This window comes from Asterias amurensis, chromosome 6, assembly GCF_032118995.1.
Source record: "Asterias amurensis chromosome 6, ASM3211899v1".
NCBI classification, from domain to species: domain Eukaryota; kingdom Metazoa; phylum Echinodermata; class Asteroidea; order Forcipulatida; family Asteriidae; genus Asterias; species Asterias amurensis.
Window position 1 is genome coordinate 4,822,357 of NC_092653.1, and position 17,505 is coordinate 4,839,861.

Genomic DNA, 17,505 nt, shown 5'->3' on the forward strand with positions numbered 1-17,505 from the left:
AATTTCTTCTGATAACGCCCTCTTTTGAACAGTTCCCATGGGGACAGTATTCTCCGGCAGACCTGGGACACCGTTGAAAATACTGTCATGCACTGATCATGCTAATAGTAGATTTCGGTGCGTCTAATCACACAGGCTTGAGATTTATTGCACAAATACGTTTGCCATTCGGCAATTTCCATGAGTTCAAAATGTCATGAACTTACAGGAATTCTGACGAACTCCCTAAATATAGCTAGTCTACCAGCAGAGTTAATTCTCAGAAATCAGACTGCATCAAGCAAAATAATCATTACAATACGTTCAAAGGATCATTACAGAATTGTTTTTTTTTTGCTAACAAAACGGTTGCTGGCAGTGTAAGCACCGTATGCAGGCCGACTCCATCATACAAAAAATTGATAAACCTGTAGAGGTTTGATATCGATCGGCCATCTGGGTCACGAGAAAATAATGAAAACCGATTACACATTTTTTTGAGCATGACATCGATTTAATTTTTATTTATTAAAACACTCACTGAGCGATAAACTCCAAACGGGAAATTAGTTTTGTTTAGTTCTCATCAAATTTTGAAATTTCAGACAGAAATATTTCAAGGGATGTTTTCTATCCTTATCACTAGACCGTATTAGTTACAATGTGATCTTAGATGATTTTTCTCGTACCAATTCTGTATAGTTCCTTTAAAGGCACTGGACACTATTGGTAACTACTCAAAAAAACTGTTAGCATAAAAACTTACTTGGTAACGAGCACAGTGTTGATGGTTCATAACATTGTGAGAAACGGCTCCTTTTGAAGTAACGTAGAAATAAGTTATTTTCTCACTAAAATACAACTTGTACGACATGGGTGTTTTTTCCCTTTCAATATTCTCTCCCACAACTTCGACGACCGATTGAGTTCAAATTTTCACAGGTTTGTTATTGTATTGTGATGGTTTTCCCGTGCCCTGTAACTGGTAAACGAGCTGTGACAACATCAGCAGGGTATATTTCGTAAGTGATGGTTAGTTGGTAGGCCCTTGGCTTTTAAAAGGGACATCGAACATTATAATCCAAAATCATGACCAACATGCAAACCAACAAACACTGTGGATTAGATAGCTCAGTTGGTATTGATTTATTTCCTCAAAACCTAAAAAAAAAAAGAAAAAAAAAAGAAGATTTATTTACATCAAATACACAGTATAAGGAAAGTAAACACGTAAATAAAGAAATAGGTTAACCCTGCCACTCGGACGACCCCCAGAACATTGAAAATGTATGAAACAAAAGGATTGTCAGAACGATCGGAGTAGCCGACCGAGAGTGTCAAGATCATCATATTCAAGAAACTGGTTACGAAACAAAACTATTTTGACACCATCAAAAAATAATTACCATAGTTGACGCAGTTAACGTACGAGAGTTAAAGAAGGACATAGCCTAATAATGCAATGAAGCAGCGAAAATTCTTTGTGCAAGCTAAAACTGTTTTTAACTCTATCAATTAAAGTGTTCTTTTAATAAGCAATATCATCGCTGCCTTCGCAGTTTAGAAGGTGAGCATAAAAAAGACCTAGCCTTAGAAGTGCTCTTAAAAATCTGACAATACAAGTTAGAGGTTTTCTCTCTCATATAAAACATAAAATAAATATGCAAACTTCTTACCGACCAAAAGGACCCCAGCAGAGTCCTTCTTCACGAAAGACTCTGCTAGGGTCAAAACGTAATTAATTTAACTATTTGCAAATATTATTATTTATTAAATAAATATATATTGTACAAGAACAACTTCACTCTTCTATAAAAGGTATAATTTAATTCCTGAAGGGATGTACGACCCCCTATATCTCCATTATTTTTTAATATCATAAAGTTTTAAAATGTTATATACTCTCAAATATAAATAATGAAGAAATCGTCAAACGAAACAAACCTTTATAAATTCCTGTTTTTCCCCTCATATATAATAACACAGTTTGAAGAATTATCAACAAATGTTAATAATTACTATTAAAAATTACTATTAAAATATATTAGTTTGAAGAATTTTCAAACGATAATTTAATATGTACCACTGTAAGGTAAAACAATAACTTGTTTTCAAAAAATAATGTCATAATTTAATTTCGGGGTGGTACGTTCCTCTTTATAATAACACTATCTGACTGTTTTCTAAAGATCAGTAATAACTTATCAATGGTATCTTTGTTGTGTTTAAAACATGAAGTGAAGGTAAAAACAAAATGTCAAGCAAACTAAACTAAAAAGCCTAAACAGAAATCCGAATTTCAACAAATATAACTTAAATTGTTGGCAATAAATATAATATTTTAGATAAATAGCTTTTTGAATAAAAAAAATATCTTTAATTTCTTTTAGTATTAACACAAAAACAAACAAAAAACACCAGCGTCAGAATTAACCCCGATTCCGAGTCCAAGGAGGCCTGACCCAACTTCGGGTCAGGCTTGACCCAACTTAGGGTCAGGCTGGTTGACCGGAAACTGGTTTAAAAGGCACTGGACACTATTGGTGATTCCTCAAAAAGTGTTAGCATAAAAACTTACTTGGTAAATGAGCAATGGTGAGCAGTTAATATAACATTGAGAGAAACGGCTCCCTCTGAAGTAACGTATTTTTCTCACTCAAATATGAAAAAACTTTGATGACCAATTGAGTTAAAAATTTCACAGATTTGTTATTTCATGGCATATGTTGGGATATCACATGGTGAGAATACTCGTCTGTGACAACTATCAGAGGTGTTAAGAGCCTTTAAACGGAAACATTTACAGCGTCATTTATCCTGTTAAAGGGATTGTAGGCCTATATACATTTGGGTAACTAGAACCCACAGTTTGTTTCAATCCTAGTTGAATTTATTTTACCATAAAATATTTTGAGATATTGCAAAAAAATCTTGAGCGTATTAAATCCACGCAGGAAGAATAATCTATAACCTGCAATTGGAATACACAATTTCAGAAGCGTTACTATCAGTAACGTTTCTCAGAAAAAAAATTGTTTGAGTAAGGGGCCTACCATCCAAAGCTGCTGTATACTTTTCAAGTAAGTTTTTATTGTCATTTTTGTTTTGAGTCGTTACCAAACGTATACAGACCCTATATTATAGGTTGTCTCTGTCAATTTCGGAAAATGAGAAGCCAATTTAACCACCAAACCATTCTATTTCGCGCGAATTTGAATGCTCAGTTAAATTAGTCATTTCAATTTCGTTTTGAGCCTGGGCAAAAGTAATCATTCGATTGATAAAAATAATATCCAACTTAACATTCAACAAAATTCAAATTCACAAGAGCTTTCCTAGTCAAACCAGTTTTGCTAAATAAGTGTTATGCTAAATTGAACACATTGCCATAGGAATTAGAATGACACAAAACGAAATTGAATGCATTAACTCTGAATTTTGAAACACAGGAAAAACTGGTTTGGCATGGAATTTAAATTGGCTGTACTTTTACAGAAATTTACAGAGAACAAAACTATTTTCACCTACTGCTAGTACTGCGCTGATTTGGTCACATGATGCTTTAAAGGAATTTGTTTTCATTTATAATTTTACAAAAACCGACCTCGCGTCAGAGTTGCCGAGGGTGAGGTTTCCATTTCGTGATACTTTCAGGTAGCTTGACTCTCTGCATGTGTTGTCGTTGAAGTGTCTGAACTGAACACCCGCCATATTGGCTGACATGCTTTCACACCATATTGTAAGATTGTCTGAAGACTGTGGATCAAAGAAATAAGATCAAAATATTGATTGCTTTGGAAAAACTGATTGATTATTTAAAGGTTAAAGACGCTGGACACTATTGGTAATTGTCAAAAGACCAGTCTTCTTACTTGGTGTGTCTCAACATTTATGCATAAAATAACATACCTGTGAAAATTTGAGCTCAAATTGGTCGTCGAAGTTGCGAGATATTAATGAAAGAAAAAAACACCCTTGTCGCACCATGGTCACACGAAGTTGTGTGCTTTCAGATGCTTGATTTCAAGACCTCAAATTCTAAATCTGAGGTGTCGAAATCAAATTCGTCGAAAATGACTTCTCAAGTTTCTCGAAAACTACATTACTTCAGAGGGAGTCGTTTTTCACAATGTTTTATACTATAGCAACCTCTCCCCATTACTCGTTACCAACCTAAAGGTTTTATGCTAATAATTAATTTGAGTAATTACCAATAGTGTCCACTGCCTTTAACAACGTTACAGGCTTTGGGTAGGCCTACTCTTTGTAACACAAAACACAATGTCCACAGATTTACATTTAACAGTTTGATGTAATGATAGTAGTCGTGGGTCGTTTGTTCGAATCCCACCCGAGTAACATGTCTGTGATATTTTTGTTCCCCACAGGACTCGGGAAAGTACTGAGTATAAAGTGCTTACACACATCGATGAGTTTTGAGTATAAAGTGCTTACACACATCGATGAGTTTTGAGTATAAAGTGCTAACACACATCGATGAGTTTTGAGTATAAAGTGCTTACACACATCGATGAGTTTTGAGTATAAAGTGCTTACACACATCGATGAAATTTGAGTATAAAGTGCTAACACACAACGATGAGATTTGAGTATAAAGTGCTTACACACATCGATGAGTTTTGAGTATAAAGTGCTTACACACATCGATGAGTTTTGAGTATAAAGTGCTTACACACATCGATGAGTTTTGAGTATAAAGTGCTAACACACATCGATGAGTTTTGAGTATAAAGTGCTTACACACATCGATGAGTTTTGAGTATAAAGTGCTTACACACATCGATGAGTTTTGAGTATAAAGTGCTAACACACATCGGTGTATGGGCAAAAACCAAAATTTATATTCTTGATCCCTGATGCTAAATTAACATCTTTGATAAGTCTAAAGCTTCCCCTTAAAAAAGGTGCTGTAGTTTTTGAGAAATGAGTAAAACAATGTCACTAAAATAATGTCCGTTTCAATTTTAGCATGTAAAACGTATTTTACCAGATATGGTTACTACGTTTCTTACCCGGTCGTCGTTGGCGAATCTTGTAATTACACCATTTTGGACTCCGATGTAACCATGTGAAGACTTTATTCGGACCTGGATCCGACCAACTGACTCAAACTCTATTGTTGTGTTTTCATCTGAAACAGTAAAAGGTAAAAACAAATTGATAGCAACTGATAATTGAAGACTCAAAGGGAAGGCACACGTTTAATAATTACTTTCAAACTAACGTGGTAACCATTGGAGAGCTGTTGATAGTACAAAACATTGTGGGAAACGACTCCCTCTGAAGTAACGTAGTTTTTTAGAAAGAGGTAATTTCTTACTAAAACAATATAAGACTTCTAGTAGCCAGAAGTCTTTTATTCCAATCTGAAAGGACACAAATTCGTCCAACAAGGGTTTTTTTTCTTTCATCATTTTCTCGCAATTTTGATGACCAATTGAGCTCAAATCTTCACATGTTTGTTATTTTATGCTTATGTTGGGATACACCAAGTGAGAAGACTGGTCTTTGACAATCATCAACGTGTATAAAGTGACTATAAAGGCACTGTAGACACGTTTGGTAATTATCAAAGCCCAGTCAATTCTTATCAACTTTTGCATAAAATAACAATTCTGTGAAAATTTTGACTCAATTGGTCATCGAAGTTGCGAAAGAATAGTGAAAGAAAACAAACACAATGTTTTGTGATTTCAAATGCATAGTAAAAGGCTTCATCTGAAGTCTTTTATTATTTAAGTGAGAAATTAGCCAAAGACTAAAATTCTGGGCCAAATGTCATGGCTCTGCTAACCGCAAAGGCACTGGACACATTTAGTAATTGTCAAAGATCAGAATTGTCACTTGGTGTATCCCATTATACGTACATAAAATAAAAATCAACCCCCAAAATAAAAATAAAAATCTGTTAACATTTGTTGCTGACAATAATGAAAAAACACCACCCTTGTTACACAAATTTGTGTGCTTTCAAATACCTTAAAAAGACTTCAGGCCTGAAGTCGTTTATTATTTAAGTGAGAAATTACCTCTTTCTCAGACACTACGTTACCTCTATATGGAGGGAGCCGTTCCTCACAATGTTTAATACTATAAAAAAAGGTCTACATTGCATGTTCCAAGTAAGTGATATTACAGACAGTGCCCATATCACAGCAATGATATAACTAATAGAGGGACGACGTGCCAATTTGATCACTGAACCTTTGAGACCATAATCATTACCAGAATATAAAATGTTTGATAAACTTCTGCGGAACACTGGTGGTGTATATCTCAATGTCTTAAAAACTATTTTTCTATTCATTATTTGATGTACATTAATTTGCAGATTTTATTTTTCGCGAACGTCTTCTGAAGGAGTTGGTGAAATAACAACGTGAATCATAAGTGTAAAAATGTTGTTTTCCCGTGAAATTAATTTTCTAAAGTCAGTTTTCACGTGAAAATATTAAATCCGAATTCATTTTCCCGTGAAAATAATTACCCAAATGTCTTTTTGCGGGAAAACAAGTGATTGGACAATTATTTTCTCTAGAAACAGATGAAATTAATACTTCTTAGATTTGAATGGGCGAAAACGATCATGTGGCGAAGAAGCCGGCCAATGGCAACATTTTACGCAAAAGTACGTGCGTAACAAATATTTAAAAATACAACAACCCCAGAACATACTTTTTAATTAAACAAAGTATAAAGTTTTACTTACCGGAGTTGGGTGTCACACCTCTAACTTCACGAAGGCTGATGGACAGAACTTTTGTGGATCTGAGATTCAACAGTTTAAATTCATTACAACAATGTGGGTCACGACGGGCCCGCGATGGGTGCTGGAGACTCACTGCTGCCGGTACCTCAGCGTCGCTAGCCGGTGCTTCAAGTGAGTTCTGGCCCGGTCGAAGTTGACTCGACTCCGCAATAGGGTGGCCGATAGAAAAACATACTTGGTCGGCGAAGAACACACAGAGTAAGATCAAACTAATTGTAGACATCTTCCACAACGACAAAGCAATCTTTCCAGAGTTTTCCATTTTGTAAAAAAAATATTTTGTTTTGTCTTTGAACGAAAAATTTGGAGAGATTTTTCAGACTTCGGAGTCAGAATGTTGTTGGTGGAATGCATGAAATCTCGAGACTTTATACAGAATGGATGAATGCCCATCAAGACGTTTTCTGTTCGTTGAAATTACCATGGGGCGTAAACCAAAATTATAAATAAAAGAAATGAGCCACCAGGGGGTAAATTCGACATCGCGGCATCCTGCCCCTTTGAGAAGATTTTTTTCAAAAAAGTTCAGGGATGGTAAAACTAATTACTTATTGCTGCAAAAGTCATCAATCAGATTTGACTGAAAGTTTTCTGAGAAAAAAGGATAATTCAGATTTCGACATCCAGTCAGAAAATTGTTGTATCTCCCTGCATGGATTATCAACATTGTAAAACAAATAATTTATGAAGCTTCACTCTAAAATCTCACTGGTCAAAATTGACCGGTTTCCGAGTGTCGTTGGGACCATTCTGGGTCAGTTTGAACTGGACGCTGTTTAAAAATAACAAAGAAATGGTTCAACTGACATAGGTCCTTTTCGAATCCACGGCTTCGGTCCGTGGATTCTGCTTCAGGCTCCGTCATCTCGTATGAAGCTCTGAGCACGTACGCAAAGCACGCGCAATATTTGACAAAACAACCGTGGGGCCAAGCTAGCCTGAGCCGAATCCAATGCCGTGGTTTCGAAAAGGGCCATGAGTCTGAGTGACACAATCACACTTTTCTAGATTTCAGGGTCAACTCGACCCGGAACGTCAGGCTCAACGGACTCAGAATCCAGGTAATTTCTCTGACCCGGGAAATTTTTAGAGTGTCACTGCAAGGTGTCAGTTTTTACTTCTCTCAGACAACATTTCCAGCCAACTAAAAACAAATTAATTTTTACAAGCGAACATGTGAGAGAATTGTTGCCTGTTAATTGACCTGTGTGCATCGGCCTTAAGATTTATGACGTCGGGGACCTGGGCCCTATTTCATAAACATGTAAGCACCAAAACTTACTCAGCATATAGAATAGAATTGCTAAGCAGAAACAGAATAAAACTTGGGACCAGCTCTATGATATTAATAAGACCAGTGAGGAAGAAAAAGTGTGTGTGTGTGTGTATAGATCTTGGCTACGGAGGGGAAGAAATTGAAAAACCACCGGCGATCGTGTTGATACATAAAGTCCCATAGGGTTTGACCAGGTTTTTTTTTTTACCTCTGGACCAGCTGGGTCACAACTTTTCGAAGAATCTGGATTTGGTCCTAAACTTTTCAAAGAATCTGGATTTAGTCCTATTGCATTTCCACACATGATTTTAACACTTCGTTAATTTCTCCTTGATTATACTTACCAATGACTGCTTCTATTGTGGGGGGCATTTAGAATAGTACGGGTTGTCGTTGCAGTTCCAAGGGAGAGGCAATGCAACCGGAAGTCGTTCTGGCCGTGTGGTAACTTCGCACTACCACTATAGAATTTCCATCCTTAATTTTTTTTTTTATATATTTATTTCTTAAGAACTCCCTTTTTTAATGGATTAAGAAGAATACAAATTCCTCATTGAAAAGCACTTCAATAGTGGCAAACTTACTTGGTAACGGGCAATAAGAGCTGTTGATAGTACAACACATTGCTACGGCTCCCTCTGACGTAACGCAGTTTTTGAGAAAGAGGTAATTTCTCACCCAAATATTAAAATTTAATAAAGAACTTAAAGACAGTGTACACTATTGGTAATTGTCAAAGATCAGTCTTCTCACTTGGTGTATCTCAACATATATGCATAAAATAACAAACCTGTGAAAATTTGAGCTCGATCGGTCGTCGGAGTTGCAAGATAACTATGAAAGAAAAGAACACCCTTGTCACACGAAGTTGTGTGCGTTTAGAAGGTTGATTTCGAGACCTCAAGTTCTAAACTTGAGGTCTCGAAATCAAATTCGTGGAATATTACTCATTTCTCCAAAACTAGGTCACTTCAGAGGGAGCTGCTTCTCACTCATGTTTTATACCATCAACCTCTCCCCATTACTCGTTACAAAGTAAGGTTTTATGCCAATAATTATTTTGAGTAATTACCAATAGTGTCCACTGCCTTTAAGACCTGAAGCCCTTTTTAGGCATCTGTAAAGCAGACACAAAGGTTTTTTCTTATTTACTTGCAACTCCGATGACTAATATTGAGTCCAGATTTTCACAGACTTGTTATTTTATGCATGTCCCAAGTGAGTATGGTCTGCGACATTACAGAAAGTGTACCATAACCTATTATTTCCGTCAGACGGCCCTATTGTCCGAGCATTTAAAGGAACACGTTGCCTTGGATCGGACGAGTTGGTCTATAAAAAAACGTTTGTAACCGTTTGTTATAAAATGCATATGATTGGAAAGATGTTTTAAAAGTATACTATGATCCACAAAAATTTGCTTCGAAATTGCGTGGTTTTCCTTTTGCTTTGCGAACTAACACGTTCGGCCATTTATGGGAGTCAAAAATTTGACCGTGTTAGTCGACGAAGTAAAAGGAAAACCGTGCAATTTCGAGGCATGTTTGTGTGCGTGTGCGCACACGTTTGCGATATGCGATGTCCCTTCAGGGCCACCATAACAAACGGTTACAAACGCTTTTCACAAGACCAACTCGACCGATCCAAGGCAACGTGTTCCTTTAACATCTTTAAAAGAATCTCAACTACGTCCTTTTGCATTTCCTTACTTAATTCCATTCTGTACTTTACTCTAGTCGAGATTTCTAAAAATATTCTTGATCCGACAAAATCCAAGTAGGCCTTTCTGAAAAGACCCCACACAGCTATCCCGCAGTGATTGACACGAAATGGAAACATTGGGTAAAGCATTCAGAAGTTGTCCTGCCATTTAGGCGGTTTTCATTAAAGGTCTGGACACTATTGGTAATTGTCAAAGATCAGTCTTTTCACTTGGTGTATCTCGATATATGTATAAAATAACCAACCTGTGAAAATTTGAGCTCAATCGGTCGTCGAAGTTGCTAGATAATAATGAAAGAAAAACACCCTTGTCACACGAAGTTGTGTGCTTTCAGATGCTTGCTTTCGAGACCTCAAACTCTTAATCTGAGGTCTCGAAATCAAATTAGTGGAAAATTACTTCTTTCTCGAAAACTACGTTACGTCAGAGGGAGCCGTTTCTCACAGTGTTTTATACCATCAACAACTCGTACCACATAAGGTTTTATGTTTATAGTTATTTTGATAAATAACCAATAGTGTCCACTGCCTTTAAAGACACTGGACACTATTAGTTATTAGTCAATCTGACAGATGTGAGAAATCAATCTACGAGGATATCCGAAGTCATTTTCCACGAATTTGATTTCGAGACCTCAAATTTAGAATCTGAGGTCTCGAAATCAAGCATCAGAAAGCACACAACTTCGTGTGACAAGGGTGTTTTCTTCTTTCATTATTATTATCACACAACTTCCACGACCAATTGAGCTCAAATTTGTACAGGTTTGTTATTGTATGCATATGTTGAGATACACCAACTCTAAAGGATAGTCTTTGACAATTACCAATAGTGTCCACTGCCTTTAATGGAGTTTTGCTCGGGTTTTCGATTAATACCGTTGATCACACGAAGTTTTTTTTCATGAATTCAAACGACAGCAAAATGGTTGGTATAGTATTTTAATGAAATGTATATGATATGTCCAAGTTGGGAAATCTTGGAGGAGGTCGTCATCTAATTCTGGCGACTGAAATCTCCTCATTCAGTCCGTGGCAATTTCAACAAACAGAAGCTTCTTATAATATGTGATTTGGCATTGTATGATGACAGATGTATTTGGTTTGCGGGAACAATTGTGATAGCCAGGTAGATTATTCTTTTAAGAACGTATTATACCACGGTGTAGATTTTCTGAATTCGGGATACTTCTCAGTTGTAAAAATTAAAATAACCGTTCTGCTTATAATTTACTACCATGGGCGGAAGGTAGAACATCGACGCGGGACTACTATAGTACTTTTGCTATTAGTGGGTCGAGCAGAATTCTAGTTCGTCAGCGGAGTCAGTTCTTCCGTCTCAAAGAATTCGACTTATAGGTAATTTTTCTTCTAGCCGTCGTTAGGAGACTGAACATATCGTTAGAAAACTTTTTGGTGGGGATTCGTCCATTCTGTATAAAATCTCAAGATTTGTCATGCTTTCCACCAACAAAGTTCTGACTCCGAAGTCTGAAAATCTCCCCGATTTTTCATAAAGATGAAACGAAACACATATTTAGAAAAATAATGACAAACTCCCGAAAGATTGCCTTTCTGTTGGAGAAGATGTCTGCAGTTAGTTTGCTCTCACTTTGTGTGTTCTTCGCCGACCAAGTTGTATGTTTTGCTTTTTTAACCACTCTAATGCGGGACGCTGTACGTCATGACGTACCGGTAGCAGTGAACCTACAGCACCCGTCGCGAACTAACGGACTGCAAATTAGAATCAGATTCAGTATACAATTTTTGTCGGTGTAAGACAATGGTACATCTGCCGGTAAGTAATCCCTGTTTTGTAACATGAAGGTAAATTAACCACATTGAATGGTCTACAACTGCCGTGCCTACATTAAAAATCTTGCCTGTGGCCGTACAATTGTATACTCCTCTCGGCAAATAGAACCATTTAGTTCAGGGCCTACATCAACACTGTATACCTATCCCTTTTTCGGGCTCTCAAACTTGTCTAGAATAGAATAGAATTTTGCTTTTTATGTAATTGGGTGCACCCTGAAAAACTGCTCAACCCACTTCAGCAGCAATTTGTGCCAAACATCCCCAAAACAAACACCCCAACAAATAAACAAACAAACATTCAAACAAACAAACAAACAAACAGACAAAACAAATTATCAATACAACTCCGTAGATAAACCATAGTTAATTTACGGCAACATTTTACCAAAATGGAGTTTATTGATGACATTAGAAGATAACATATTTAGAGCATTTTAGTACATATTGTCAAAACACATTGTGTATAAGTTGTTTTTGGGTGGCATTATTTAGAAATTCACATTTTGTACCCAATACATTGATAAAAGGTCGGTAGACACAACTTTACATGATGTTGTTTCCCCTTTCAGAACATACAAATAGTTATTACATGGTGTCTCCACCAACCTCACTTGATTATATATTCACCGTGTCAAATTCCAAATCCTGCTTATCTCGCTGTGAATAAACCCAACGTACAGGAATAAACCCAACGTACAGTTGTGCCACCAGTTTACACACCTATGTTCCAACACCCCTTATGTATTCATAATACCATGGAGCAATAAACTAACCCTAGGACTAAACCCAACCCCAACCCCAGCATCTAACCCTAACCTCAACCCTAGCATTAAAGTCAGTGGACACTATTGGTAATTACTCAAAATAATTATTAGCATAAAACCTCACTTGGTAACGAGTAATGGGGAGAGAATGATGGTATAAAACATTGTGAGAAACGGCTCCCTCTGAAGTGACCTAGTTTTTTGAGAAAGAAGTATTTTTCCACCAATTTGATTTCAAGACCTCAGAATTACACTTCGTGTGACAAGGGTGTTTTTTCTTTCATAGTTATCTCGCAACTCCAACGACCAATTGAGCTCAAATTTTCACAGGTTTGTAATTCTTTGCATATGTTGAGATACACCAAGTGAGAAGACAGGTCTTTGACAATTACCAATAGTGTCTTTAACAAAAGGATTTTATATTGGAACAGTGGGTGTCGGAACGTAGAGTAGCCAATATGCCACCATACACAACCTGTGCTGGACCCAATTTCATAGAGCTGCTAAGCACAAAAATTTGCTAAGCATGAAGTTTCTTCCTTGATAAAAACAAGGTTACCAAATTTCCACGTGATTTTCAGGATAAGCAAACAACAGCTAAGTACCAGTAACAAGCAATATGCAACAAATGGAAATTTGGTTGGTAATCCTGTTTTTATCAAGGAAGAAATTTCATGCTTAGCAAAGAATATCTCAGGCTACACTGTGTACAAGAAACAATATAATTAAAACAACATAATACATATAACAAAATTAGCCCCTACAATTGGAGGCGGGATTGCGGGCACAAACTTAAATTGACTTCTTATGGTTCTACAAATAAATAGAACATTACAGTCTGGTTCTTTGAAGTACAAACTCTGAGTATAGAAACCACTGGTATGGTTCCTGCTACACTTTTTGAGCCGTTTGCGTCCAGCATAATGAAGCATTTTTTTGAGAGAGATTCAGGTTTGCCAATTCATTCTATGATTTCAAAACAATTGATTTTTTTGGTGTTGGTATCACCCAACTTTAAAGCGTTAAATTGTGACTAAGCGAGTCATTGTACCATAAATTATTCAAATCTAACTCGGAAATGGCTTAAAATTATGCTAAGCGTGCTAAAAGCGGGAAACCAGTCACAAACAGTACACATAGCATGGTATTTTGGCTGGTGACCTTATTCTAGAAAGCAAACTTTTTTGTGCTTAGCGACTTTTTTATGCTTAAGCAGCTCGATGCTATTAAGCACTAAGTTGCAATTAAGACCAGAAAAATTACCTACTGCAAATAAAACTTGCTTAGCAGAGATAGGTTACCAGCCAGAATATTATGTAGTGTATGTTTTTTGTGACCGGTTATACTTTGCTTCGAATGAAAAGAGCTGCTTGTATGGATGTTAAAACAAATGTATGTTTGGTGAGTTTTCAATCATTAAAAGATGGAATGTTCCATTCAACTCGATATTGAAGGAATATTCCATATTACAAATCATGAAAATATCCTTGCCGTTGCATCCTATAAACATTCATTATTTGCACAAGCAGTTGGAGGTCATGGGCTAATGTTGATGCCAGACACTGAACATCACCAGAAATACAAAACTACAAAGTTTGGACCAAAATGTGGACTATTTTTCTCCTATTGGTGACTGCTTTACTTCTTCCAAGAAAATTTGAAGAGTCAAACATGAAGTAAGGTTTATACAACAAAAGAAAATATCTGTGTCTAAATTGATTCCCCAGACATTTTCACTGGAAAGCCCGACTTAATAATAATCTTCAAAATCACCTGTGAAAACAACTAACAAGTTTGACACAGTGTGGACTTTTTTTTCCCCATTGGTGACTGCTTTACTTCTGTGGAGAAAATTTGTATGGTCACACATGGAGTTAAGGGTTAATTTAATACAACAAAAGAGAATGTCCGTCTTTGAAATTCATTCTGCAGACATTTTTATTGGAAAGCCTGACTTAATTGTCTTCAAAATCACCTGTGACAAGTTTTAACACAGTGTTGCAATTTTGTCCCCCTTTAATGACAGCTTTACTTCTTCCAGGAAAATAGTGAAGGGTCAAACAGGGATTAAGCTTTTATACAACACAAGAGAATGTCCGTCTCTAAATAAATTTCACAGAAATTTCCACCGGAAAGCCTGACTTAATTGTCTTCAAAATCACCTGTGACAAGTTTTGATACAGTGTGGACTTGTTTTCCCCCTTTAATGACAGCTTTACTTCTTCCAGGAAAATAGTGAAGGGTCAAACAGGGATTAAGCTTTTATATAACACAAGAGAATGTCCGTCTCTAAATAAATTTCACAGAAATTTCCACCGGAAAGCCTGACTTAATTATCTTCAAAATCACCTGTGACAAGTTTGGATACAGTGTGGACTTTTTTTTCCCCCAACTGTGACTACTTCACTTTCTTCCAAGAAAATGTAAAGGGTCAAACAGGGCTTAAAGGGTGAAAACAATAAAAGAGAATGTCTGTCTCTAAATTCATTCCACAGACGCTTTCACTGGAAAGCTCGACTTAAAAATAATCTTCAAGATCACATGGCATTGCATGGTCTGTCTGTTAATGCTGTATAATGCTCTAGTCACATGTCACATAAAGGCATGATATATGGTCATTGGGGGGAAACAGGTAGAAATATTTCACTGAGTACAAGAGCAGACATACAAGATCACCTGGACTCAATTTCATGGCTCTGCTTACCGCCGAATTCTGCGCTTACGACCATGTTTCCCCGCTTACGTGCAAGCGCCGAATCTTTGCGCTAGCCTTGTAAGCGTAGAATGCTTGGTAATGTGGAGTATGCACGCGCAGAAGCCAAAATTCGCCGCTAACCCAGGAAATACCTTTGCCGTAAGCACTGAATTCCCTGCTTCCGTAAGCGCCGATTCTGTGCTTACGATAAGCAGATCCATGAAATTGGGCCCTGAGGTAGGCTTTAATAGACATTGCTGGCTATTCATTAACACTTAGTCAGATTCTTGCCCTTGGGGTCAGTATTTAAGGCACTGGACACAAATTACTCAAAATAATTGTTAGAACAAAAACCTTCTTGGTAACAAGCAATGGAGAACTGTTGATAGTATAAAACATTGTGAGAATCGGCTCCCTCTGAAGTAACGTAGTTTTTGAGAAAGAGGTAACTTCTCACTCAAACAATAAAAGACCTCAGCTGAAGCCTTTTATTATGCATCTAATGAAAGCACAAATTTTCCAAGTTTGCAAATTGCAAATTTGAGGACCATCTGAGCCCAAATTTTCCCAGTTTTATTTTTTTATGCTTATGTTGAGATACACCAAGTGAGAACACTGGTCTTTGACAATTACCAATAGTGTCCAATGTCTTTAAGTAGAAAGAATATCATGCCTGTACATGTGAACTATCTGTTCTGGGTCACCAATATGGTGATTCAATCTTGAGCAACAGCCAGAAAGGCAAGGAGAGGTCAGCACACAAAATCAGCTGAACTAGTTTATTATCAACTGACCCTTGATGACCCTTGGTGACCTTTGGATTGACCTCACCAAGTTGGAGCAGTGTTGGCCAGACGGCGCATTCGCCTGATGAGAAGAAAAAAAGTGGGAACAAAAAAAAGTGGTTAATATTTTATCTAGATACAGACATTGTACAAGCTATTGTCACATTTTCTTAAAAACAAAATTTAAGAATGAAAACTGATTAGTGCATTATCACACCAATAAAATATAAAGCAGATAATCTTTAGTGAGGTAGATGGTAGGCGTATGGAACACTGGTACCTAGGCCTATGGAACACTAGTAACTAGGCCTATGGAACACTGGTACCTAGGCCTATGGAACACTGGTACCTAGGCCTATGGAACACTGGTACCTAGGCCTATGGAACACTGGTACCTAGGCCTATGGAACACTAGTAACTAGGCCTATGGAACACTGGTACCTAGGCCTATGGAACACTGGTACCTAGGCCTATGGAACACTGGTACCTAGGCCTATGGAACACTGGTACCTAGGCCTATGGAACACTGGTACCTAGGCCTATGGAACACTGGTACCTAGGCCTATGGAACACTGGTACCTAGGCCTATGGAACACTGGTACCTAGGCCTATGGAACACTAGTAACTAGGCCTATGGAACACTGGTACCTAGGCCTATGGAACACTGGTACCTAGGCCTATGGAACACTGGTACCTAGGCCTATGGAACACTGGTACCTAGGCCTATGGAACACTGGTACCTAGGCCTATGGAACACTAGTAACTAGGCCTATGGAACACTGGTACCTAGGCCTATGGAACACTAGTAACTAGGCCTATGGAACACTGGTACCTAGGCCTATGGAACACTGGTACCTAGGCCTATGGAACACTGGTACCTAGGCCTATGGAACACTGGTACCTAGGCCTATGGAACACTGGTACCTAGGCCTAATATACACTGGTACCTAGGCCTATGGAACACTGGTACCTAGGCCTATGGAACACTAGTAACTAGGCCTATGGAACACCAGTGCCTAGGGTCAAACAAACACCTTTACCAAGACCTCCAGAACTCTGGTGCCTAGTGCCTGATGTATACTAGTGCCTAGGGCCTATGGACTACTGGTTACTAGGATCTAGAGAGCACAGGTGCCCAGGGCCTTTGGAACACTGGTGCCTAGGGCCTACGGAACACTGGTTACTAGGATCTAGAGAACACAGGTGACCAGGGCCTTTGGAACACTGGTGCCTTGGCCTACGAAACACTGGTTACTAGGATCTAGGGAACACTGGTGCCCAGGGCCTTTGGAACACAGGTGCCTTGGCCTACAAAACACTGGTTACTAGGATCTAGGGAACACAGGTGCCCAGGGCCTCTGGAACACAGGTGCCTTGGCCTACGAAACACTGGTGCCTCACGCCAAAGGAACACTGGTGCCGAGGGCCAATGAACAGATGAGGGGATAGTAGTATACCACAATCTATAAATAGTTCATCCTTACAATTGTAGACATTTTGACAAACCTGTGTGATATGAAACGGTGCCTTTGTACAAATGTAAATAATGTTGTACTGTTCATCATGTGTTGTTGCAAAATTTTGAATTTTTTTATACATGATTCAAACTGAGCTACCTTAAGCGGCAGGCTCAGTCGCCATGGGGTTATGACATCTGCAGCCGATGTCAACAAGAG

General features: G+C 37.8%; 1 protein-coding gene across 1 annotated transcript in view; it reads left to right on the top strand.

The window, feature by feature from the left end:
- The window catches only part of LOC139938154 (uncharacterized), a 313,018-nt gene that overhangs the window by 105,687 nt on the left and 189,826 nt on the right, over window positions 1-17,505 (top strand). The gene's annotated exons all lie outside the window — the stretch shown is intronic.